This window comes from Pongo abelii, chromosome 1 (genome assembly GCF_028885655.2).
Source record: "Pongo abelii isolate AG06213 chromosome 1, NHGRI_mPonAbe1-v2.0_pri, whole genome shotgun sequence".
Classification (NCBI taxonomy): Eukaryota; Metazoa; Chordata; class Mammalia; order Primates; family Hominidae; genus Pongo; species Pongo abelii.
The window spans coordinates 110,139,516-110,163,426 of NC_071985.2; the positions used below are offsets into that span (position 1 = coordinate 110,139,516).

General features: G+C 43.4%; 1 protein-coding gene and 1 long non-coding RNA gene across 2 annotated transcripts in view; both read left to right on the forward strand.

The window, feature by feature from the left end:
• LOC100447686 (neuroblastoma breakpoint family member 12) overlaps window positions 1-23,911 on the forward strand; it is a 2,265,351-nt gene that overhangs the window by 212,461 nt on the left and 2,028,979 nt on the right.
• On the forward strand, window positions 1,186-22,994 carry LOC112130775 (uncharacterized). The gene is made up of 4 exons (XR_010137901.1): window positions 1,186-1,306; window positions 6,083-6,349; window positions 14,076-14,217; window positions 22,294-22,994. It is a non-coding gene; the product is annotated as an uncharacterized LOC112130775 (long non-coding RNA).

Consider the following 23,911-nt stretch of genomic DNA (forward strand, 5'->3'; position numbering starts at 1 on the left):
TAAAAAAAAAAAACAACCTAAAAGTCCCAACCCAAGATCCAATAGGCGACATCCGGGAATACTGTGACCCCATAGTACTCAGCCTATGAGGAACTGGGGGAGGCACTTCCACACTAGGGGATAATTGCTTGTTGTAAGCGTACTGGGTGTGCCTGCCTACCAGACACCTGATCTTGCAAGACGGTCATTAAAAGTCGCACTTCTGCTGTTTTCCGGGTCTTTGAGTCCATTCTTTGGGTTTGGATGGGTGAGTTTATTTCTCACAATTATTTCCAGGCAGGCCTTGCGCAGTGGGTGGCTCATGCTTGTAATCCCAGCACTTTGGGAGGGTGAGGCTGGTGGATCACCTGAGGTCACGAGTTGGACACAAGCCTGGCTAACATGGTAAAACCCCGTCTCTACTAAAAATACAAAAATTAGCCGAGCGTGGTGGCGCGGGCCTGTAGTCCCAGCTACTCTGGAGGCTGAGACAGGAGAATCACCTGAACCCAAGAGTCGGAGGTTGCAGTGAGCCGAGATCGTGCCACTGCACGCGACAGTGCAAGACTCCGTTTCTAATAATAATAATAATAATAATGGCACGACCTAAAGTTATGCAAGCATTTGCCTTAGATAAAATTTCAAGTTTTCAAAGTTGTTAGCTGGTGGACGGCATGGCTTTACTTCCTATTTCTTGGCATTTCCTAATCTTGTTGAAAAAAAAAGTTTTTCTTTTTCTCAAAGGCTTATTTCAGTGGAAGCCCATCTGCAAAATCTGTTATTAATTTAAATTAGAAAATAACTACAAGTGCCATCGATATGTTGGTTATTGTTTTTGAGAGTAACCTAAGGCCACCTCTCGGGGGAGCTGGGGGTTGCCTTCCGACGTCTGCGCCTCTGCACCGCATGCCCGGGCCTGGAAGTCAGACTTGGGGCGGCGCGGCAGCGCCAGGCCTGCAGTCCTAAGCGCGGGGTCGCTCCGGGCCCCCGAGGGGGTGTGTCTTCTGCCCCTTTAACCTGGCAGGGGCGGTTCAAGTGGCCCGGGAAATCAGCGATTTGTAGGGTTAAGGGCTGGTGCTTTGAAAGAGAGGCGGAGGGGAGAGAGGGATTCCCGGTCTCTGCTGCACTCGGTCCATCGCTCAGTTACTCCTTTTCTTGGCCCGCGCGAACCCGCTGTGCGGCAGAGGCAGCCAGGTAGGTTTAAGGCCCATCTGCTCCTGCGCCTGCGCCTTAGGCTCTCCTGACGCGCCAAGCGGGACCCTGAGGAGCCAGCTGGCCGCAGGCTATGGGCTGGGTGGCGGTTGAGACAGCGGCGGTATTGGGAGAGGTAGGTGAGGGTCGCGAGGCTGCCTGAGCTTCTGAGTGAACGCGATGCTTTTGGGAACGCGGGTCGGGCGACCTGTGGCGCCAGGAGCCGGCCGAGGCGCGGCGGCGCGGCGGCGCGGCGGCGCGGCTGCCGTCTGGATGGGAAGTTACGGTTTACAGTGAAGTCCACCCAGCGTTTCCGAGGTGAAGGCGCTGCGCCAGGCCGGGCGGGCGGTGAGTCCGGGACCCGCGGGTACACAGCTGGGTCGAGCTGCCGCTGTCGCAAGTTTTGTGGGTAGCGGCCGAGGGGGAGGTGGGGTGGGGGGTTGGGAGGACGTGTGTTCCGGCCCCGCCAAGGCTTAAGTTCCCTGCGTTCGATTCTTCGTTTGCCGCTGCCGCCCGCAGCCCTCATGTCTTGGGCGCTGGGCAAGAAACTCGCTGGCAGGTGTTCTGTAGCATCCCATGGGGTGGAGGGACGAGCAGCTTCGGGAGCACGTCCTCGTATATCCTGTGGAGGACATTGACCCCGCACCCCACCCTCGAGGCCAGAAATCGGTTCCCTCTGGGGACCTGAGAGGCGAGACCAGTCGCGCCCCTGACTGGCAAAGTTGGGGTCTTTATTGGCCTCCGGGATTCTGCTCCTGGCGGTTTCTGCAGGCTGGTGATGGGCAAGCCAGGTGTGCCAGGTCCAGGATGCACATGAGGAGCGTTTGTAGCCATCACTGAATCACCTCATGACTAGCGGGGCAAGCCTCAAATTCACCGCAGGATTTCCGGTAGGTTGGATTGTGGGGTGGGTGTTTGCACTCCAAAGAGTTGCTGTGATTTCCCTGTGTGTCTGTCTGTCTTTCTGGCTTGTTAGATCATCTCATTTGGCGTCCTTTCTCCGAAGAGTTAACCAAGACGTTTGGCGTGGTTTCCTCGCTTTCCTCCTATCTTTTGCTGCTAGAGCTGCTTTCGAAAAGAAGTCTTTTCTTGCAGTGGTATCTTTTCTTTGGGTTACAGTGTTGTTTATCCTTTCTTTGCCGAAAGAATGAATCCCAGTGCTTCACGAAGTTAAAGAAAAGATCTGCTGGTAGTGTTTAGTCTTTGTTCTGAGCTGATATGTGTTAGTAGCTTTTTGTTTTTAAATTTTATTAGTAAAATTTCACCAGTGAACCAGAAGATCTTTTTTTTTCTATTGTGAAATGCTAGCTTTACGATTTCTGAGAACTTTGTGTCAAAGAAATCTTTGAAAAGTTACTGAAGTGTACAGAAGAGGTTCACAATTTTAAATGTGCAGGTGGTCCAGGCGCGGTAGATCACACCTGTAATCCCAGCACTTTGCGACGCCAAGGTGGGTGAATCACTTGAGCCCAGGATTTCCAGACCAGCCTGGGCAACGTGCCAAAACCCTATCTCTACTAAAAATACAAAAATTAGCTGTGTGTGGTGGTGTGTGCCTGTAGTCCCAGCTACCCGGTAGGCTAAGGTGGGAGGATCACCAGAGCCCAGGAGGTTGAGATTGCAGTGAGCCGTGATCATGACAGTGCACTCCCGCCTGGGTGGCAGAGTGAGACCCTGTCTCAAAAAAAAAAAAAAAAAGTACAGGTAATGAATTTTTACCAAGTGAACCACCACAGATCAAGAAATAGAACATTACTAGACTGGGGTATATTTGTAGGAGTGGCATTGTTGGTTTTAGAGGTATATGAATGATAAAACTTCAGTATTACATATAGTTGAACGTTTTCCCAAAGTGGTTGTACCATTTAGCAGGGATATTCTGGTTACCCCACATCCTTGCTGATGCCTGTCAGTTAAAAATTATTTTGCCATTCTAGTAGGGGTGCAGTAATGTATCAGTGTGGTTTCATTTTGCATTTTCTTGGTATTGAGATTGAGTATCTTTTATTGCCATTTATATGTCCTCTTTTGTGAAGTGCCTGTTAAATCTTTTTATCCAGTTTTCATTGATATGCTTGTTTTTGTTGATTTGTAATACTTTATTCTGGATATGTGTCCTTTCTAGGATATATATGTATTGCATTTCCCTTTTTTCAATCTGTAGCTTGCCTTTTCACTTTTAATGGTGCTTATTCATGAATGGAGATTCTCTAACTTTTTTTTTTTCTTTTTGAGACAAGATCTCACTCTGTTGCCCAGGCTGGAGTGCAGTGGCACAATCTTAGCTCACCGCAACCTTGACCTCCCAAGGCTCAGGTGATGCTCCTGCCTCAGACCCCAAGTAGCTGGGACCTACAGGGGAGCACCACCACACTCAGCTCTTTTCTGTATTTTTAGTAAAGATGGGGTTTTGCCACATTGCATAGGCTGGTCTGGAATTCCTAGGCTCAGGTGATACACCTGCCTCGGCCTCCCAAGGTGTTGGGATTACAGGCATGAGCCACTGCACCCAGCCTGAGATTCTTAATTTTAATGAAATTATACTTTATCAATCTTTTCCTTTATGGTTACTGCTTTTTGTGTCCTATTTAAGAAATCAATGCCTAACCTAGGAGTATGAACACATTTTTCTGTGTTAACCTTATAGCAATTTTATTTTAGTTTTTGCATTTTTTTTTTTTTTTTTTTCCAGACAGGGCCTCACTCTGTTGCCCAGGCTAGAGTGCCGTGGCAGGATCTCAGCTCACTGCAACCTCCACCTCCTGGCTCAAGCAATCCTCCCACCTCAGCCTCCTGTGTAGCTGCGACTATGGGAGTGTGCCACCATGCCTGGCTAATTTTCATATTTTTTGTAGAGATGGGGATTCAACATGTTTCCCAGGTTGGTCTCAAACTCTTGGGCTCAAGTAATCTTCCCACTTAAGCCTCCCAGAGTGCTGGGATTACAGGCGTGAGCCACCCCACCTGACTATGATTCACTTTTTACTACATGGATGTGTCTGCTTGATCCAGCACCATTTATTGAAAAGACTGTCCTTTTCCTTCTGCACTGTTTGGCACTTTTTTTCATAAATTGGATGATTTTATGGTCATCCGATTTCTGAAATTAGTGTGGGTCTGTTTCTGTTTCTGGGCCAACCTGGGCAACATAGTGAGATCTCTTCTCTACAAAAAATAAAAATAATAAATAAATGAGTAAAATTTAAAAAATAAGTGCATAGAGCAGATGGAATCATAGGTGATAATTTATAAATGATTTTCAGTTTCTTGGCTACATACGGGTGTTGGTAATTCAGATGTGTTGGGTGTTCAGGCAAAATGTATTAAGTGAATTATGTGGTGTTCACAGTGATTGCTAGATGTTCATTGTGACTTGAATTAGATGTTATTTGAGCCTCACAGAGCTACAGTTTTGACTCTTTTATTTATTTATTTATCTTTTTACAGTTTTTACTCTTCCTGTCAAGGCAGTAACTCTTTTATACTTAATTGTTCTTAGGTATATTTAATTACCGGGAAAACTTTATGGATCGTACCTAAATGTTAAGCCATTTAAAGGGCTGACGTGATGTGATGTAAACAATAGTATTCTACATAATAGTTTTAGGAATACATCGAATAATTTTTTTTTTTTCTTGAGACAGTGTCTCGCTCTGTTGTCCAGGCTGGAGTGGAGTGGTATGATCATGGGTCTCTGCAGCCTTGACCTCTCAGGCTCAAGCAGTCTGCCCACCTCAGCCTCCTTAGTAGCTGGGTCTTCAGGCATGCACCACTATGCCCGGCTAATTTTCTATTTTTTGTAGACAGGGTTTTCCTGTAGTGCCCAGACTGGTGTCAAACTCCTGGGCTCAAATGATCCTCCCACCTTGGCATCCCAAAGTGTTGGGATTACAGGCATGAGCCATCACACCTGGCCATTTTAGTTTTAATAATTTTTATATTTTTCTAATTTAAAAGATTTACTAAAGTCTCTTATAGCTATTATTTATGAATATAGTATTCATTGTTGTTATGATTATTTTGTATGTGTTTAATCTCATTTTCAATATAAGCTCCTGGAAATTTTAGATTTTGTCTCTTTTATTCACCACTGTATTCTCAGTACTTGACCTTGCCTGGCATGAAACAGATATTGAATAAATATTTGTTAAATGAATGAATGAATGAACATACTAATACCACATTCAACAATCTCCAAGTGTCACAGTTTTCACCATCTAACAAATAAAATAGCTTGTATAGAGCAGAGTCACAGTCAACCTGCCATAAAAGGAAATGTCAATGAAAAATAAACCTTTGTATGTGTAGCTGCTAAGATTTTGGGGCTTTTGTTAGTGTAGCATAACCTAGCGAAAGCTCAGCAAGACAGCCTATAGAATATACGTGTACAGATAGACCAGTAGATGAGATTCCAAAGAAGCATTAACTACACCCACACACTCTTAATTCCCTAACAGAAAGAATTGAATTCTTGTTCACTAAGATCTGCCTCAAATATTACTTACTTTGTGAAAACTTCCCTGGCTACTCAAGTATTTAGTCAGGACTATTTATTTTTTTTCCCCCGAGGCTGGAGTTCAGTGGTGCCGTCATATCTCACTAACCTCTAATTCAAGGCCCAAGGAATCCTCTTGCCTCAGCCTTCCAAGTAGCTGAGATTACACGTGTGCGCCACCATGCTCCGCTAATTTTTCATTTTTTATTTTCGGAGATGGGGTCTTCCTATGTTGCCAAGGCTGGTGAGGACTGTTGATTACATATGACAGGAACCCAACCAATTCTAGTTCCCCACCACCTTTCAACCTGCTCCTCCCTGGGTCTTCCCAGTCTCCGTAAATGGCAGCTCCATCCTTCAAGTTGCGGAAGCCCCAAATCTCAATGTTAACCTTGATTTCTCTCTTTTATCTCATAGGCAATCTGAAAGCAAATCCTGTTTAGATGCAGGCGAAGGTTCCTGGTGACCCAGGCTCTCACCTTACCGTCCCTTACTGTCCTCCTGAGGGTGTCTGGAGCTTCAGTGCTGTGTGCTCTTAGCCTCCACGCTGGGGTGCCACCGACTCCCACTGTCCAGGGCTTCCAGTGGACTCTCCGAGGCACTGATGTAGAAACTTCCCCATTCAGTGCACCAAGAGCAGCCTCACACGGTGTGGGCCGAATGAAGAGCTGCCAGATCTGACAGGTAAAAACCCTTAGGCATTGCCAGCTCGATGGAGTCAGTCCTTTTTCTATTATGACTTAGATGTGAAGGGAAGATGCCAAGGGCCCTAAACATCGCAGGGCCTTGCCTGGCATGAAACAGATATTGAATTAATATTTGTTAAATGAATGAACAAATATTCACAGCGTGTGCCACCCTCGACCTGCAGTGCCGTGGTCGGGTGAAAGTGATTTTACTTCAGGAGAGGATGGTGTTCTCTTCAGGACTTTTCCTTAGTAGCTAGATCTGCATCCCTCTCCTCTCTCTTCCCCTCTCACCCCCCATTCTCTGCCCCTATTTCTGTCTCTGTTTCCACCCTGCCATCCCCTTTCACCTGCTTTCTCCTCTTCAGCTTTCATGGCTCACCCCCTCCCTGTCCACCCGCATCCCCCAGGCTAAGGCCCCTGCACTGTCCTGGGTGGGGAGATGTGTGTGGTTTTAGGCAGTGCCCTCTAGATGTGTCCAGGATGGGGAAACATGGCTCAGTTGCCAGTATAGTGGGTTAAAAGAGAGGCCACTTTTGAAGGCTGTTCCAATCTCCCATTCCAGAATCCTGTAGGACTTAGAATTTATGGACCACAGTGGAATTCTTGGTTCCCCAGGACCTTGTGGTGGATGCCTTCTTTCACTGAGCTTTCATGGGGTGACTATTAGGTACCAGGCCCTGCTCTGGGCTAGAGGCCCCATAATGAGTAAATCTTAGGTCACTACCCCATGGAATCCATCACTGCAGGCATTGAGGGGGGAGAAAGAAAGGGGCATGGCCTGTTAGTGTCCTCACGTGGCCATCCACCAGGTCCTGGGGGAGTGGGAGCCAGTGCAAGGAGAGAAGTCCAGTGAGAATGGCAAATGGACGACATCCGACCCAGGGGCTGAGGCCCCCACCTGCAGCCGGACAGCTTCTGGAGTGGACAAGGAGCAGCAAGGAAGGTTGCGGCCTGGTGTTCTGGGGTCCACTGTCTCATCTCATTCTTGTGGGCACCAGAACTTATCCAAACACAAGACTCAGTGTCTCTGGCAACAGTGGGCCAGAGACAGAATGTGTTTCAGAGGAGGAAGAAGGGGTTGTACCCCATGGAAACAGTATATAGTTTTACAGTAGTGCATCTCTCTCTAATAACTAGTTAGCGTGTTCCTATTAATGGAAAATACTGGTGGTGTAAGTTCCCCTGGATGTTCTCATCTTCATGTAAATTTGTTCATTTCCTTCCTTCCTTCCTTCCCTACTTCCCTCCCTTCCCTACTTCCCTCCCACTCTTTCTCTCTCTCTTTATTCTTTCCCTCCCTCCTTCCCTTCCACCCTCCCTCCCTTCCTCCCTCCCTCCCTTCCTCCCTCCCTCCCTGCCTTCCTCCCTCCCTCCCTGCCTTCCTCCCTCCCTCCCTGCCTTCCTCCCTCCCTCCCTGCCTTCCTCCCTCCCTCCCTGCCTTCCTCCCTCCCTGCCTTCTTTTCTTCCTCCCTCCCTTCTTCCCTCCCTCCCTGCCTTCCTCCCTCCCTCCCTTCTTTTCTTCCTCCCTCCCTTCTTCCCTCCCTCCCTGCCTTCCTCCCTCCCTCCCTCTTTCCCTCCCTCCCTCCCTTCTTTCCTTTCTTCCTTTCTTTTTTTCTTTTTCTTTCTCTCTCTCTCATGCTCTCTGTTTTTCTTTCCTTTTTGTTCTACTTTTTTGAATAGACCACACTGCACTGAAATCTACATTATTTACCAAAATCTCTGGAGCTGCTTCTGTCTTGCAGGCAGGGAGCTTGTCCCATAGCCCTTACCTCCTCCCAGCCTCCTCCTCCTCTGATATGTGGGTGCCAGTGGGGCAGCTGCTGAGTCTCAGTGGTTCCTAGTCTTCACCAAGTTCTGCCCACCCAGATGGTTTGTACCTGTCCTTACCAGAAGCCTGCACTGTCTAGATCACTGAGGCTGCTTCTACCTAACTGATCTGCTATCTGTGTTCCGGGGGCACCCCAGGGTTAGAGGTAAATGGCACAGGCATTGAAATCTCCAACTGCTCTGACTCCAGGTTGGTGCACTTCAATGCCAAGTACTAACCAAACAATAACAGGATGCCACCAAAACCTTGGTATGGGGCTGCTGCATCCTAATTAAAAAAAAGTAAAAGACATTATTTTTTAGAACAGTTCTGGGTTTACAGAAAAATGGAGTGGATAGTACAGAGAGTTCTCCTAGGCTCCCCTGTCCTGCAGCACACAATTTCCCCTATTAGTATGTTGTATTAGTGTGGTCCATTCGTTACAATTGATGAACCACTACTGGTACATCATTATCAACTAAAGTCCATAGTTTACATTAGAGTTGATTCTTTGAGTTTCACAGATTATGGGTTTTGGCAATTACGTAATGTCCTAAATCCCCAATACAGCATCATGCAAAATAGTTTCACTGCTGAAAATTCCCTGTGCTTCACCATTTCATGCCTCCTCCTCTCCTCCACCCCTGACAACCACTCATCATTTTACTACTTCTATCTTTTTGACTTTCCGAGAATGTCCTAGAGTTGGAATTGTACAGTATGTAGGTTTCCAGACTGGCTTCTTTCTAGCATTATATACTTTAAGTTCCTCCACGTCTTTTCATGACTTGATAGCTTGTTTTTTAAAATCACTGAATCAGATTTCATTGTATGGCTACAACACAGTTTGTTTATTCATTCACTTGGTGAAAGACATCTTGGGTACTTCCAAGTTTTGACAATTATGATAAAATTGCTCTAAGTACTTGTGTACAGGATTTTGAATAAACTTAAGTTTTCCAAAGTGACTGTACACTTTTGATTTCCACAAGCAATGGAGAGTTCTGGTTGTTCCTCATCTTTGACAGCATTTGGTGTGTTCACCTTTTTGCATTTTAGCCATTCTGATAGGTTTACAGTGATATCTCATTGTTTTAATGTGCAGTTCCCTCACAACAAATGATTTTGAGCATCTTTCATATGCTTATTTGCCATCTGTATATCTTATTAATGAGGTGTTCAGATCTTTCACCCTTTTTTTTTTTTTTTTTTTTGCTTTGTGTTCTTTAGTTCTCAGAATTCTTCATATATTTTGGACAGCAGTTTTTCCATCAGATTATTTTGTAAATATTTTCTGCCAGTCTGTGACTTGCTTTTTCCATTCTCTTAACAGTGTCTCTCACAGAACAGAAGTTTTTAATTTTAATGAGGTTCCACTTAATTTTTTTCATTAGTAGATTGTGCTTTTGGTTTTGTATCTAAGAAGCCATCATTGAACCCAATATCCCTGAGATTTTCTCCTATGTTATCTCCTAGGATTCTTATGGTTTTGCACCTTACATTTACGTGTAAGATTTATTTTATGAAGGGTATAACATGCATACCTGGATTTATTTATTTTTTTGCATGTGGTTGTCCAGCTGTCCTAGCACCACTAGTTGGAAAGGCTATCTTTGCTGTTTTAAATTGTCTCTAAACCTCCATGGAAGATCAGTGGACTGTATGTAGGCCTGCTTCTGGGCTCCGTATTCTTTTCCATGTATCTATTTCTGTGTGTTTTCTTTTTTCACCAACTTCACACTATTTGGGTTACTGTAGCTTAATGTAAGTCCTGAAGTTGGTAGTGCCAAACCTCAGGGAGTTTTTCTGAACTTCATCATGAGAACCTGGTTGAGATCATTGTAGTAAAATTTGGAAATGTGTGAGATTCCCCCTTAGTCTGGTCTTCAAGGAGTTTTTAATGCTCTAGCCAGGCTACCCTCAGCTTCTAGTAATCTGTCAATATCATTGAAGTGCTCCTCCCACTTGCTGTCCCCAGTATCTTCTCTTCCCTGTGAGCTGTGACTCCTTGTGTGTTAGCCTGTGTTTCTCATTTTTAGGGTGGCAGTTTTCCCTGTGACCTTAATTCTCTGGTCCACCCTAGAAGGATTGACTTTCAGTTTGCTCAGCTTTTTTCTAGCTGTGAGGACAAGTGATGACTGCCTAGCTCTTTCCGTGTTGAAATAGAAACCCAAAAGTTTGTTTAAAGAATTACTTGTTATAAAGGTCACCCATTGTCAATGTACAACTCAATGATGTAAGTTGATTTATCAAATTGTGCAGCCATCAGCAGAGTTCTACTTCAGCACATTTTGTCACTTCCCAAATTCCCTTGAACCTCTTTGTAGTCATTTCCTAATCCCTGGTCCCCATGACTGGGTCTGAATAGAATAAATATTTGGAATGCAGACTTCACTATATTTACATTTTCCTGTGTTTGGGACTTTATATTGTGGACTATTGTGTTTGTTTTGTGACAAGTAGAGAAGAGATTGCATTCTAGGGATGGTTTTTGGGGGAACATAATAGTAGTCCTGTTTATGGCTCTTCTTGAATTGGTTCATCTGTGCTGGTGACTGGTATTTGTTACCAAACTTTGTCTGGTGAGCACAAGAAAAGGAATTTTTAAAAATCTGCTATTAAAATCGAGATGATACATTTTCACAATAATATGTGGAGTTAAGTAGTGAACCGTCTTTATTTTATCTTATTTTTTTGAGATGGAGTTATTTCTGTTTTCCTCGGGCTCAAATGCAATGTTGCCATCTCAGCTCACTGCAACTTCCACCTCCTGGGTTCAAGTGATTCTCCTGCCTCAGCCTCCTGAATAGCTGGGATTACAGGTGCCTGCCACCACGCCTGGCTAATTTTTGTATTTTTAGTAGAGACAGGGTTTCTTCATGTTGGCCAGGTTGGTCTCTAACTCTTGACCTCAAGTGATCCACCTGCCTTGGCCTCTCAAAGTGCTAGGATTACAGACATGAGCCACGGCCTGACCTGAACTGTGGGGAAAAGAAAGAGAGATCAGATTGTTACTGTGTCTGTGTAGAAAGAAGTAGACATAAGAGACTCCATTTTGTTCTGCACTAAGAAAAATTCTTCTGCTTTGAGATGCTGTTAATCTGTAACCCTACCCCCAACCCTGTGCGCCCTAAGATGTGCTGTGTCAAGTCAGGATTAAATGGATTAAGGGCTATGCAGGGTGTGCTTTGTTAAACAAATGCTTGAAGGCAGCATGCTTGTTAAGAGTCATCACCATTCCCTAATCTCAAGTACCCAGAGACACAGTACACTGCGGAAGGCTGCAGGGACCTCTGCCTAGGAAAGCCAGGTATTGTCCAAGGTTTCTCCCCATGTGATAGTCTGAAATATGGTCTCGTGGGAAGGGAAAGACCTGACTGTCCCCCAGCCCAACACCCGTAAAGGGTCTGTGCTGAGGAGGATTAGTAAAAGAGGAAGGAAGGCCTCTTTGCAGTTGAAATAAGAGGAAGGCATCCATCTCCTGCTCATCCCTGGGCAATGGAATGTCTCGGTGTAAAGCCCGATTGTATATTCCATCTACTGAGATAGGAGAAAACCGCCTTAGGACTGGAGATGGGACATGCTGGCAGCAATACTGCTCTTTAAGTCATTGAGATGTTTATGTATATGCACATCAAAAGCACAGCACTTTTTTCTTTGCCTTGTTTATGATGCAGAGACATTTGTTCATGTGTTTACCTGCTGATCTTCTCTCCACTATTATCCTGCTGTCCTGCCACATCCCCCTCTCCAGGAAACGCCCAATAATGATCAATAAATACTAAGGGAACTCAGAGGCCAGTGCCGTTGTGGGTCCTCCATATGCTGAACACTGGTCCCCTGGGCCCATTTTTTTCTCTATACTTTGTCTCTGTGTCTCTTTGTTTTCCAAGTCTCTCATTCCACCTAATGAGAAACGCCCACAGGTGTGGAGGGGCAACCCATCCCTTCACTGAACCATTTTTCTTTCAGAAATGTGACTGATAACAGTAAAGCCACACTCCTCACATGCCTGAAATACCTCTCATTGTCTTCTTCAGGTGGCAAGGGCTCTGAAACAGCCACATAAAGGTGAGGGCAATATTTTTACTGTAGTTCTTTCATTGATTGATTGATTTTTTTTTTCTCTTAGAGGGGTTAGCATACGTGTATCTGAAATTCAAGAGGAGAGACAGGCACCTGTACTAGTTTTCTCTTGCTGTCTATTATCACATTACCACAAACCAGTGGTTTGAAACCACAGAAGTCTGGAATGAAGCAGCCAGGTTCTCTGATCAGAGTCATGTGAGGCTAAAATCCAGGAATGGGCTGGCTGTGTTTTTTTCCTAGAGCTCAAGCTATTTTTCCAGGTTCACTACAGATATTGAAAGAGTTCCTGTTCTTGTTTGTGGGGGACTGAGGGCCCTTTTTCTGTGCTGGCTGTCAGCGGGGAGACACTCTGACTCCAGAGGCCACCTGCTTTCCTCCTTACCTGTCTGTTCCATCTTTCAACCAATAACAACTCATGGAGTCCTTCTCAAGCTCCCACCTTCTCTAACTTCATCTCCAACCAGCCACACAAAGCTCTGTCATGTATGGAGTGATGTGATTAGATCCAGTTCATGCAGTAACCTCACCATCTTAAAGTCATATAACTGGCATATAACAACATAATCACAGGAATGGTGTCTCATCACCTTAACAGGCTTTAGAGATGAGGGTGTGGCATGTTTGGGGACCATTTCAGAAATTCCGTCTACCACAGTAGGACACTCACATTCCGCCATCTGCAAAATGCATTCACCCTCTCCCCTAAGGTTTCCAAATTTCATGTCATTAAAGCATTAGTTCAACATGAAAAATGTCATGTAGACCACATCAGATCAAAAGTTTAAAATCCCATCTAAAACATCCACACCATGTGTGAATGAGGCTTTTGAGAGTGTCCATTAAGTACAGATCCTTGACATAATTCTCTTACCTCCATCGACCTGTGAAACTGAACAAACAGCTTATCTGCCCCTAATGTGAAATGACGGGACAGACATAGAATAACAACTACAGGGATTCTAGTTCAAAATGAGGGAACATGGAGGGGATAAAGAAGTTACTAACCCAAAATAGTTTGGAAATGGAGCTGGGCAAAATCCAGCAGGAGTTTCTTAGGATCCACAGCCTGGGACTGACCCCCTGTCCTGTGGGTCTTTGCCTCTGGGCTCTCTGCTCTGCATTTCTTGAAACCATTACTATTTGTCATTTTTCTCACACTCTTTTGCGTATGGCTCCTATTGCACTCAAAATGTTTTTGAGATTCATCCATGTTGTTTTGTGTGCCAACAGTTTGTTCCTTTAGGCATTCCGTGGAATGAATGTATCACAGTTCATTGATCCATTCTTGTGTTGACAGATACTTGAATGTTTCCAGTTTTTCCTATTATGAATAAAACTGCTATGAATGTTCTTGTATAAATCATTTTCTGGACGTATGTTTTAATTTCTCTTGGATAAATGCTTAGGAGTTACTGAGTCATAGAATAGGTAGTTGTTTAGTTCTGTAAGAATATGCCAGACATTTTTTCCCAAAGTGTTTATAGTATTGTACATTCCAACCATTAATGTATGAAGGTGAGAAAGCTTTTGCTGCTTCCAAAGAGGCCTCTCTATATACATGTACTTTTTTCTAACTGGAGACAGGCTGATGACTTCAGGGAGATGAGCATGGGATACCTGTCATCACCACCACAATGAAGTTGGGATTCAGGAAGGAGGTTAATCATATAAAGAATCCTGTGACCAGTGTGAGCTTCTGTCAGGCCACACATGGCACTCAAGTGAACAGGGCATAGAGGGCCCTGGGATCATGGTGAGAAAGTGTCTCATTGGTACAACCTTTTCCTTTGAGGAGGTAAATAAATTATTTGTTCCTTCTTGGCAGCCCTTGAAGATAACGATGGTCAAACAAAATAATATCATACCTGGAGAAACTCAGATCTTGCTAAGATTTACTGGTTGGGAATCCAAAATTAATGCCAAGAAGAAGCCGCCAGTTGGGATCAAATGTGAGCCTATGGATCAAGGTGCGTACTCAAACACAGAGAGCTTTCTGAAAGATGCTACCAGTAGTTTTTCCAGGGCAGAGATGGATCCTTTATTTTTCTCTCTAATCTAGCCCGTATGCTTAGCTGAGAAGTTTTCATATCACTTTAAATGATGATGTCCCTTGTTCAACAATTTTCTAAACATTCTTTAGATAAGAATTTTATGGGATTCTTTATTGCATTAGGCTTAAATTTAATGCATCTTAAGGTTTTATTGCAAAATATTGCGTTTCCTTTTTAAGATGATACAATTTATAACATGCAAGTTTGCTGTCTATCTCTTCCCTTTATGTAGATAGAAAATGAGCAAACATGTGGCCATGAAACAGATGGTCATAGAATTGGTTCAGTGGTTGTGAGTGCAGCAACCCAAGAGTGTCTTGTCTGAAATACCACCAGGAATGACTGGACACAGTAGACAAAGGTTGTTCAACTGGATGCCTTAGGATACATGCTTCCAAAAACAAAGTAGCCGAAAAGAAACCAGAATCACAGAATATCAAGAGCCAGAGGAACATTTGGAGGTAATTCAGTACCTCCTCCTTTTCAACCTACAGGGGAGATAGTGGAACAGAAGCAGGGATGGGTCTGCCTTCTGTGCCCAAAATTCATTGGAGGTTGTTGTGGTGAAGAATTTCTTTTATGATGAAGGAGAAATAAACTCCCGTCAGCTTAAATTCAGGCAGGTTTATTGAAAAGGTGAAGAAGCATCTTGCAAAAGCAAAGCATGGCTGAGGCTCGTGGGCTCTATCTGGACAAATGAGCAGCCGACAGTGGCTGATGCTGCCCCTGACTCTGGGGCCGTGTGGTCTGTGGTTCCCCGTGAGCATCTCTTGTATTCTCTTGCATCTTTCCTCAGCCTGGCAGTCTCTGTATACTCTTGAACACATAATTGAGTGAGGTTGTACCAGACCCAATGCCATGTAGCACTTTATGTCAAATTAGAAAGGCATGAAATCAACTGGCCCTTTATAATACAGCTGTTGGAACAACAGTTGAAAATAACAATATCTTGACTCCTGGTTGAGTGCTTTATGCTGAGCTTTCTTCTCTGAATATGAGCACAGACTTGGGGATAATAGTGTCACCTAGTGTTATTAGCTAGTATTCTCCTTTTGTTTCCCCATAACATCCCCTCCACCTTCCCACAGATCCACTCTCCATTCATTTCCATCCTGTCTTATGCCACTTGGGGCTTGTCTCTTCTAGAACGCATCCCTGGCTCCCCTGTGTGCACACTTCTAGTTAGGTTTAGCAATGGGGCACCTGATGGAGCCTGGAAGTGAGAGGAAGGTGAGGTCCGTATTTCTTCCCTCTCCCTCCCTGCTCTGGCACTGAGTATCTGGCAATAGCTGCATCTGTCTATTACTTCAGTGGCCACTCTTCCACAGCCCCAATTCTCAGTGGGTCCCATAGCATTATTTACCTTTGTTCCTTTAGCTCCCACCAAGGAAGATCCAGAGACATTCTCCTCACCAAGGCATTAAGAAATGCATGGGTGAGGGGAACAGTGGCGTGCATGTAAAGGTCCTGTGGCACCCCTCCTCTGCAGGCTGGAGGTCATGGCAGGAGATGCTGCGTGGATTTGCCCTCCCTGCTGTCAGAACAGGGTTCTGTAAGAGTAGAGGACAGGCCATGGGACTTGGCTGTCTAGAGACAAGGCAGGAGGGATTTCCTTGAGAGGCAGGGACCTGTGGTGGTTACTAACCATTGTGAGGTGTCTGGGATGTAATGAATGGGAAATCTACTAAGAAGTCAACTTATGTAATAATTAGAAAAGCTCTAGTTCTGAGGATAGAGACCTGTTGGGGTCACCATAGTGGGAATTTATGACCTGGCATCCAGTTCAGATACCTGGAGCTTCTTGACTGAGGGGAGATTGGATCCCTTGGGGAAGAGTGAAGCCTTCATTGCTGCCACAAGTGTGATCCACCAGCCTCAGCCTCCCAAAGTGCTGGGATTACAGGTGTGAGCTACCACGCCCAGCCTCTTTTTTATATTTAAAAAATATAATTTTATATATTATCAGGGCAAAAGAGAAAAACCGTATGATTACCTTGTCATACACAGTAAAAGCATTTGGCAAAATTGAAAACTTTTTTCTTTTTTTTTTTTTTTTTTGTTTTTTTTTCTTTTTTTTTTATTATTATTATTATTATTATTATACTTTAGGCTCTATGGTACATGTGCGCAACGTGCAGGTAAGTTACATATGTATACATGTGCCATGCTGGTGCGCTGCACCCACCAACTCGTCATCTAGCATTAGGTATATCTCCCAATGCTATCCCTCCCCCCTCCCCCCACCCCACAACAGTCCCCGAAGTGTGATGTTCCCCTTCCTGTGTCCATGTGTTCTCATTGTTCAATTCCCACCTATGAGTGAGAATATGCGGTGTTTGGTTTTTTGTTCTTGCGATAGTTTACTGAGAATGATGATTTCCAATTTCATCCATGTCCCTACAAAGGACGTGAACTCATCATTTTTTATGGCTGCATAGTATTCCATGGTGTATATGTGCCACATTTTCTTAATCCAGTCTATCATTTTTGGACATTTGGGTTGGTTCCAAGTCTTTGCTATTGTGAATAATGCTGCAATAAACATACGTGTGCATGTGTCTTTATAGCAGCATGATTTATAGTCCTTTGGGTATATACCCAGTAATGGGATGGCTGGGTCAAATGGAATTTCTAGTTCTAGATCCCTGAGGAATCGCCACACTGACTTCCACAAGGGTTGAACTAGTTTACAGTCCCACCAACAGTGTAAAAGTGTTCCTATTTCTCCACATCCTCTCCAGCACCTGTTGTTTCCTGACTTTTTAATGATTGCCATTCTAACTGGTGTGAGATGGTATCTCATTGCGGTTTTGATTTGCATTTCTCTGATGGCCAGTGATGGTGAGCATTTTTTCATGTGTTTTTTGGCTGCATAAATGTCTTCTTTTGAGAAGTGTCTGTTCATGTCCTTTGCCCACTTTTTGATGGGGTTGTTTGTTTTTTTCTTGTAAATTTGTTGGAGTTCATTGTAGATTCTTGATACTAGCCCTTTGTCAGATGAGTAGGTTGCGAAAATTTTCTCCCATTTTGTAGGTTGCCTGTTCACTCTGATGGTAGTTTCCTTTGCTGTGCAGAAGCTCTTTAGTTTAATTAGATCCCATTTGTCAATTTTGGCTTTTGTTGCCATTGCTTTTGGAGTTTTAGACATGAAGTCCTTGCCCATGCCTATGTCCTGAATGGTATTGCCTAGGTTTTCTTCTAGGGTTTTTATGGTTTTAGGTCTAACATTTAAGTCTTTAATCCATCTTGAATTAATTTTTGTATAAGGTGTAAGGAAGGGATCCAGTTTCAGCTTTCTACATATGGCTAGCCAGTTTTCCCAGCACCATTTATTAAATAGGGAATCCTTTCCCCATTGCTTGTTTTTGTCAGGTTTGTCAAAGATCAGATAGTTGTAGATATGTGGCGTTATTTCTGAGGGCTCTGTTCTGTTCCATTGATCTATATCTCTGTTTTGGTACCAGTATCATGCTGTTTTGGTTACTGTAGCCTTGTAGTATAGTTTGAAGTCAGGTAGCGTGATGCCTCCAGCTTTGTTCTTTTGGCTTAGGATTGACTTGGCGATGCGGGCTCTTTTTTGGTTCCATATGAACTTTAAAGTAGTTTTTTCCAATTCTGTGAAGAAAGTCATTGGTAACTTGATGGGGATGGCATTGAATCTGTAAATTACCTTGGGAAGGATGGCCATTTTCATGATATTGATTCTTCCTACCCATGAGCATGGAATGTTCTTCCATTTGTTTGTATCCTCTTTTATTTCCTTGAGCAGTGGTTTGTAGTTCTCCTTGAAGAGGTCCTTCACATCCCTTGTAAGTTGGATTCCTAGGTATTTTATTCTCTTTGAAGCAATTGTGAATGGGAGTTCACTCATGATTTGGCTCTCTGTTTGTCTGTTATTGATGTATAAGAATGCTTGTGATTTTTGTACATTGATTTTGTATCCTGAGACTTTGCTGAAGTTGCTTATCAGCTTAAGGAGATTTTGGGCTGAGACAATGGGGTTTTCTAGATATACTATCATGTCATCTGCAAACAGGGACAATTTGACTTCCTCTTTTCCTAATTGAATACCCTTGATTTCCTTCTCTTGCCTAATTGCCCTGGCCAGAACTTCCAACACTATGTTGAATAGAAGTGGTGAGAGAGGGCATCCCTGTCTTGTGCCAGTTTTCAAAGGGAATGCTTCCAGTTTTTGCCCATTCAGTATGATATTGGCTGTGGGTTTGTCATAAATAGCTCTTATTATTTTGAGATACGTCCCATCAATACCTAATTTATTGAGAGTTTTTAGCATGAAGGGTTGTTGAATTTTGTCAAAGGCCTTTTCTGCATCTATTGAGATAATCATGTGGTTTTTGACTTTGGTTCTGTTTATATGCTGGATTACATTTATTGATTTGCATATATTGAACCAGCCTTGCATCCCAGGGATGAAGCCCACTTGATCATGGTGGATAAGCTTTTTGATGTGCTGCTGGATTCTGTTTGCCAGTATTTTATTGAGGATTTTTGCATCAATGTTCATCAAGGATATTGGTCTAAAATTCTCTTTTTTTGTTGTGTCTCTGCCAGGCTTTGGTATCAGGATGATGCTGGCCTCATAAAATGAGTTAGGGAGGATTCCCTCTTTTTCTATTGATTGGAATAGTTTCAGAAGGAATGGTACCAGCTCCTCCTTGTACCTCTGGTAGAATTCGGCTGTGAACCCATCTGGTCCTGGACTTTTTTTGGTTGGTAAGCTATTGATTATTGCCACAATTTCAGATCCTGTTATTGGTCTATTCAGAGATTCAATTTCTTCCTGGTTTAGTCTTGGGAGGGTGTATGTGTTGAGGAATTTATCCATTTCTTCTAGATTTTCTAGTTTATTTGCGTAGAGGTGTTTGTAATATTCTCTGATGGTAGTTTGTATTTCTGTGGGATCAGTGGTGATATCCCCTTTATCATTTTTTATTGCATCTATTTGATTCTTCTCTCTTTTTTTCTTTATTAATCTTGCTAGTGGTCTATCAATTTTGTTGATCCTCTCAAAAAACCAGCTCCTGGATTCATTGATTTTTTGAAGGGTTTTTTGTGTCTCTATTTCCTTCAGTTCTGCTCTGATTTTAGTTATTTCTTGCCTTCTGCTAGCTTTTGAATGTGTTTGCTCTTGCTTTTCTAGTTCTTTTAATTGTGATGTTAGGGTGTCAATTTTGGATCTTTCCTGCTTTCTCTTGTGGGCATTTAGTGCTATAAATTTCCCTCTACACACTGCTTTGAATGCATCCCAGAGATTCTGGTATGTTGTGTCTTGGTTCTCGTTGGTTTCAAAGAACATCTTTATTTCTGCCTTCATTTCGTTATGTACCCAGTAGTCATTCAGGAGCAGGTTGTTCAGTTTCCACGTAGTTGAGCGGTTTTGAGTGAGATTCTTAATCCTGAGTTCTAGCTTGATTGCACTGTGATCTGAGAGATAGTTTGTTATAATTTCTGTTCTTTTACACTTATTGAGGAGAGCTTTACTTCCAAGTATATGGTCAATTTTGGAATAGGTGTGGTGTGGTGCTGAAAAAAATGTATATTCTGTTGATTTGGGGTGGAGAGTTCTGTAGATGTCTATTAGGTCTGCTTGGTGCAGAGCTGAGTTCAATTCCTGGGTATCCTTGTTGATTTTCTGTCTCGTTGATCTGTCTAATGTTGACAGTGGGGTGTTAAAGTCTCCCATTATTAATGTTTGGGAGTCTAAGTCTCTTTGTAGGTCACTCAGGACTTGCTTTATGAATCTGGGTGCTCCTGTATTGGGTGCATATATATTTATGATAGTTAGCTCTTCTTGTTGAATTAATCCCTTTACCATTATGTAATGGCCTTCTTTGTCTCTTTTGATCTTTGTTGGTTTAAAGTCTGTTTTATCAGAGACTAGGATTGCAACCCCTGCCTTTTTTTGTTTTCCATTTGCTTGGTAGATCTTCCTCCATCCTTTTATTTTGAGCCTATGTGTGTCTCTGCATGTGAGATGGGTTTCCTGAATACAGCACACTGATGGGTCTTGAGTCTTTATCCAATTTGCCAGTCTGTGTCTTTTAATTGGAGCATTTAGTCCATTTACATTTAAAGTTAATATTGTTATGTGTGAATCTGATCCTGTCATTATGACGTTAGCTGGTTATTTTGCTCGTTAGTTGATGCAGTCCCTTCCTAGTCTCGATGGTCTTTACAATTCGGTATGATTTTGCAGTGGCTGGTACCGGTTGTGCCTTTCCATGTTTAGCGCTTCCTTCAGGAGCTCTTTTAGGGCAGGCCTGGTGGTGACAAAATCTCTTAGCATTTGCTTGTCTGTAAAGTATTTTATTTCTCCTTCACTTATGAAGCTTAGTTTGGCAGGATATGAAATTCTGGGTTGAAAATTCTTTTCTTTAAGAATGTTGAATATTGGCCCCCACTCTCTTCTGGCTTGTAGGGTTTCTGCCGAGAGATCCGCTGTTAGTCTGATGGGCTTCCCTTTGATGGTAACCCGACCTTTCTCTCTGGCTGCCCTTAACATTTTTTCCTTCATTTCAACTTTGGTGAATCTGACAATTATGTGTCTTGGAGTTGCTCTTCTCGAGGAGTATCTCTGTGGCGTTCTCTGTATTTCCTGAATCTGAATGTTGGCCTGCCTTGCTAGATTGGGGAAGTTCTCCTGGATAATATCCTGCAGAATGTTTTCCAACTTGTTTCCATTCTCCCCGTCACTTTCAGGTACACCAATCAGACGTAGATTTGGTCTTTTCACATAGTCCCACATTTCTTGGAGGCTTTGCTCATTTCTTTTTATTCTTTTTTCTTTAAACTTCCCTTCTCGCTTCATTTCATTCATTTCATCTTCCAGGGCTGATACCCTTTCTTCCATTTGATCGCATCGGCTCCTGAGGCTTCTGCATTCTTCACGTAGTTCTCGAGCCTTGGTTTTCAGCTCCATCAGCTCCTTTAAGCACTTCTCTGTATTGGTTATTCTAGTTATACATTCTTCTAAATTTTTTTCAAAGTTTTCAACTTCTTTGCCTTTGGTTTGAATATCCTCCCGTAGCTTGGAGTAATTTGATCGTCTGAAGCCTTCTTCTCTCAGCTCGTCAAAGTCATTCTCCGTCCAGCTTTGTTCCGTTGCTGGTGAGGAACTGCGTTCCTTTGGAGGAGGAGAGGTGCTCTGCCTTTTAGAGTTTCCAGTTTTTCTGCTCTGTTTTTTCCCCATCTTTGTGGTTTTATCTACTTTTGGTCTTTGATGATGGTGATGTACAGATGGGTTTTTGGTGTGGATGTCCTTTCTGCTAGTTTTCCTTCTAACAGACAGGACCCTCAGCTGCAGGTCTGTTGGAGTACCTGGCCGGCCGTGTGAGGTGTCAGTCTGCCCCTGCTGGGGGGTGCCTCCCAGTTAGGCTGCTCGGGGGTCAGGGGTCAGGGACCCACTTGAGGAGGTAGTCAGCCCGTTCTCAGATCTCCAGCTGCGTGCTGGGAGAACCACTGCTCTCCTCAAAGCTGTCAGACAGGGACATTTAAGTCTGCAGAGGTTACTGCTGTCTTTTTGTTTGTCTGTGCCCTGCCCCCAGAGGTGGAGCCTACAGAGGCAGGCAGGCCTCCTTGAGCTGTGGTGGGCTCCACCCAGTTCAAGCTTCCAGGCTGCTTTGTTTACCTAAGCGAGCCTGGGCAATGGCGGGCGCCCCTCCCCCAGCCTCGCTGCCGACTTGCTGTTTGGTCTCTGACTGCTGTGCTAGCAATCAGCGAGACTCCGTGGGCGTAGGACCCTCTGAGCCAGGTGCGGGCTATACTCTCCTGGGGCACCGTTTCCTAAGCCCGTCGGAAAAACATAGTATTCGGGTGGGAGTGGCCCGACTTTCCAGGTGCCGTCTGTCACCCCTGGAAAGGGAACTCCCTGACCCCTTGCGCTTCCCGAGTGAGGCAATGCCTCGCCCCTGCTTTGGCTGGCGCACGGTGCACTCACCCACTGACCTGCGCCCACTGTCTGGCACTCCCTAGTGAGATGAACACGGTACCTCAGATGGAAATGCAGAAATCACCCGTCTTCTGCGTCGCTCGCGCTGGGAGCTGTAGACCGGAGCTGTTCCTATTCCGAAAACTTTTTTCATGATTTATAAAAGCAAACCCCAGAAAACGCTCAGCATGATAAGAACAGAAGGCAACACTTCCAACCCCATTAAGGGCAGATTTGAAAAACCCACAGGTAACATTATATTAAATGGCATAATGTTGAATGCTTTTCTGTTAAATCAGAGAAAAAAGTAGAATACCTGTTGTTACTCTTTTAATTCAGCATTACACTAGAGCTCTAAATCAATGCAATAAAGAAAAATAAAGTATTGAAAAGAAAGAATTGAAGCTGTCTTTATTCACAGATAATGACTGTGTATGTTAACAATCCTAGAAATCTACAAAAATCTACCAGAACTAATCAGTGAGTTTGGTAGTGTTGCAGAATGTAAGCTCTCAATATAAGTGGTCTTTTGTATTTCTGTATATTAGCAATGCGCATTTGGAAAATGAAATAAGAATACAATTTCATTTAAAGTAACATCTAAATACATGTTGTGCTTATAAATAAATTCAACAGACTGAGCACCGTGGCCCACACCTGTAATCTCAGCACTTTGGGAGGCCAAGGTGGGCAGATCATGAGGTCAGGAGATTGAGACCATCATGCCTAACACAGTGAAACCCTATCTCTACTAAAAATACAAAAAATTAGCTGGGCGTGGTGGCATGTGCCTGTAGTCCCAGCTACTTGGGAGGCTGAGGCAGGAGGATCACTTGAACCTGGGAGGCAGAGGTTACAGTAAGCTGAGATCGTATCGCTGCACTCCAGCCTGGGTAACAGAGCAAGACTGTCTCAAAAAAAAAAAAAAAAAAAAGGAAAGTCAACAAAACTTATGTAAGGCCAGTACACCAAAAACTACAAAAAATTGCTTTGAGAAATTATGAAAGAACTAAATTAGTGGGGAGCTAAACCTTCTCATGGATCAGAAGAGTTGTTATGTTTAGAAAGTCAGTTCTTTGTAAATTGATCTCCAGATCCAAAGCAATCCTGATAAAAATTCCAAAAATTTACAAGCTGATTCTACCATTTATTTGGTAATGTCAATGATCAAGAATAATAAAAGAGCAATATTATGAAAGAATAATGGTGAATGAATTCACTGCCTATGTCCAGAATTACTCTACAGCTATGAAAATCAAGATCATGTGTTTTGTTGAAAAAAAATAGAACATATATCAGTGGAAGAGAAGAGAGAATCCAGAAATAGATACTCACATGTATGTCTAATTAATGATTCTTAGGACATATATATATGTATACACACACACACACATATATGTGTGTGTGTGTGTGTGTGTGTGTGTGTGTATGTTCACCGTTTTGAAGATTATCATCTCTAAATAGGGAACATAAATATATATATACACACACACACACATATATATATATACACACACATATATACATACACACACATATATATATATACACACATATATATATATTGCAGTCTGATAAGATAAACAGCACAATGAAACAGTTTCTCAAAAGACTTGAATAGATACTTCAGAAAAGAAGATACGTGAATGGTCAATTAGCATA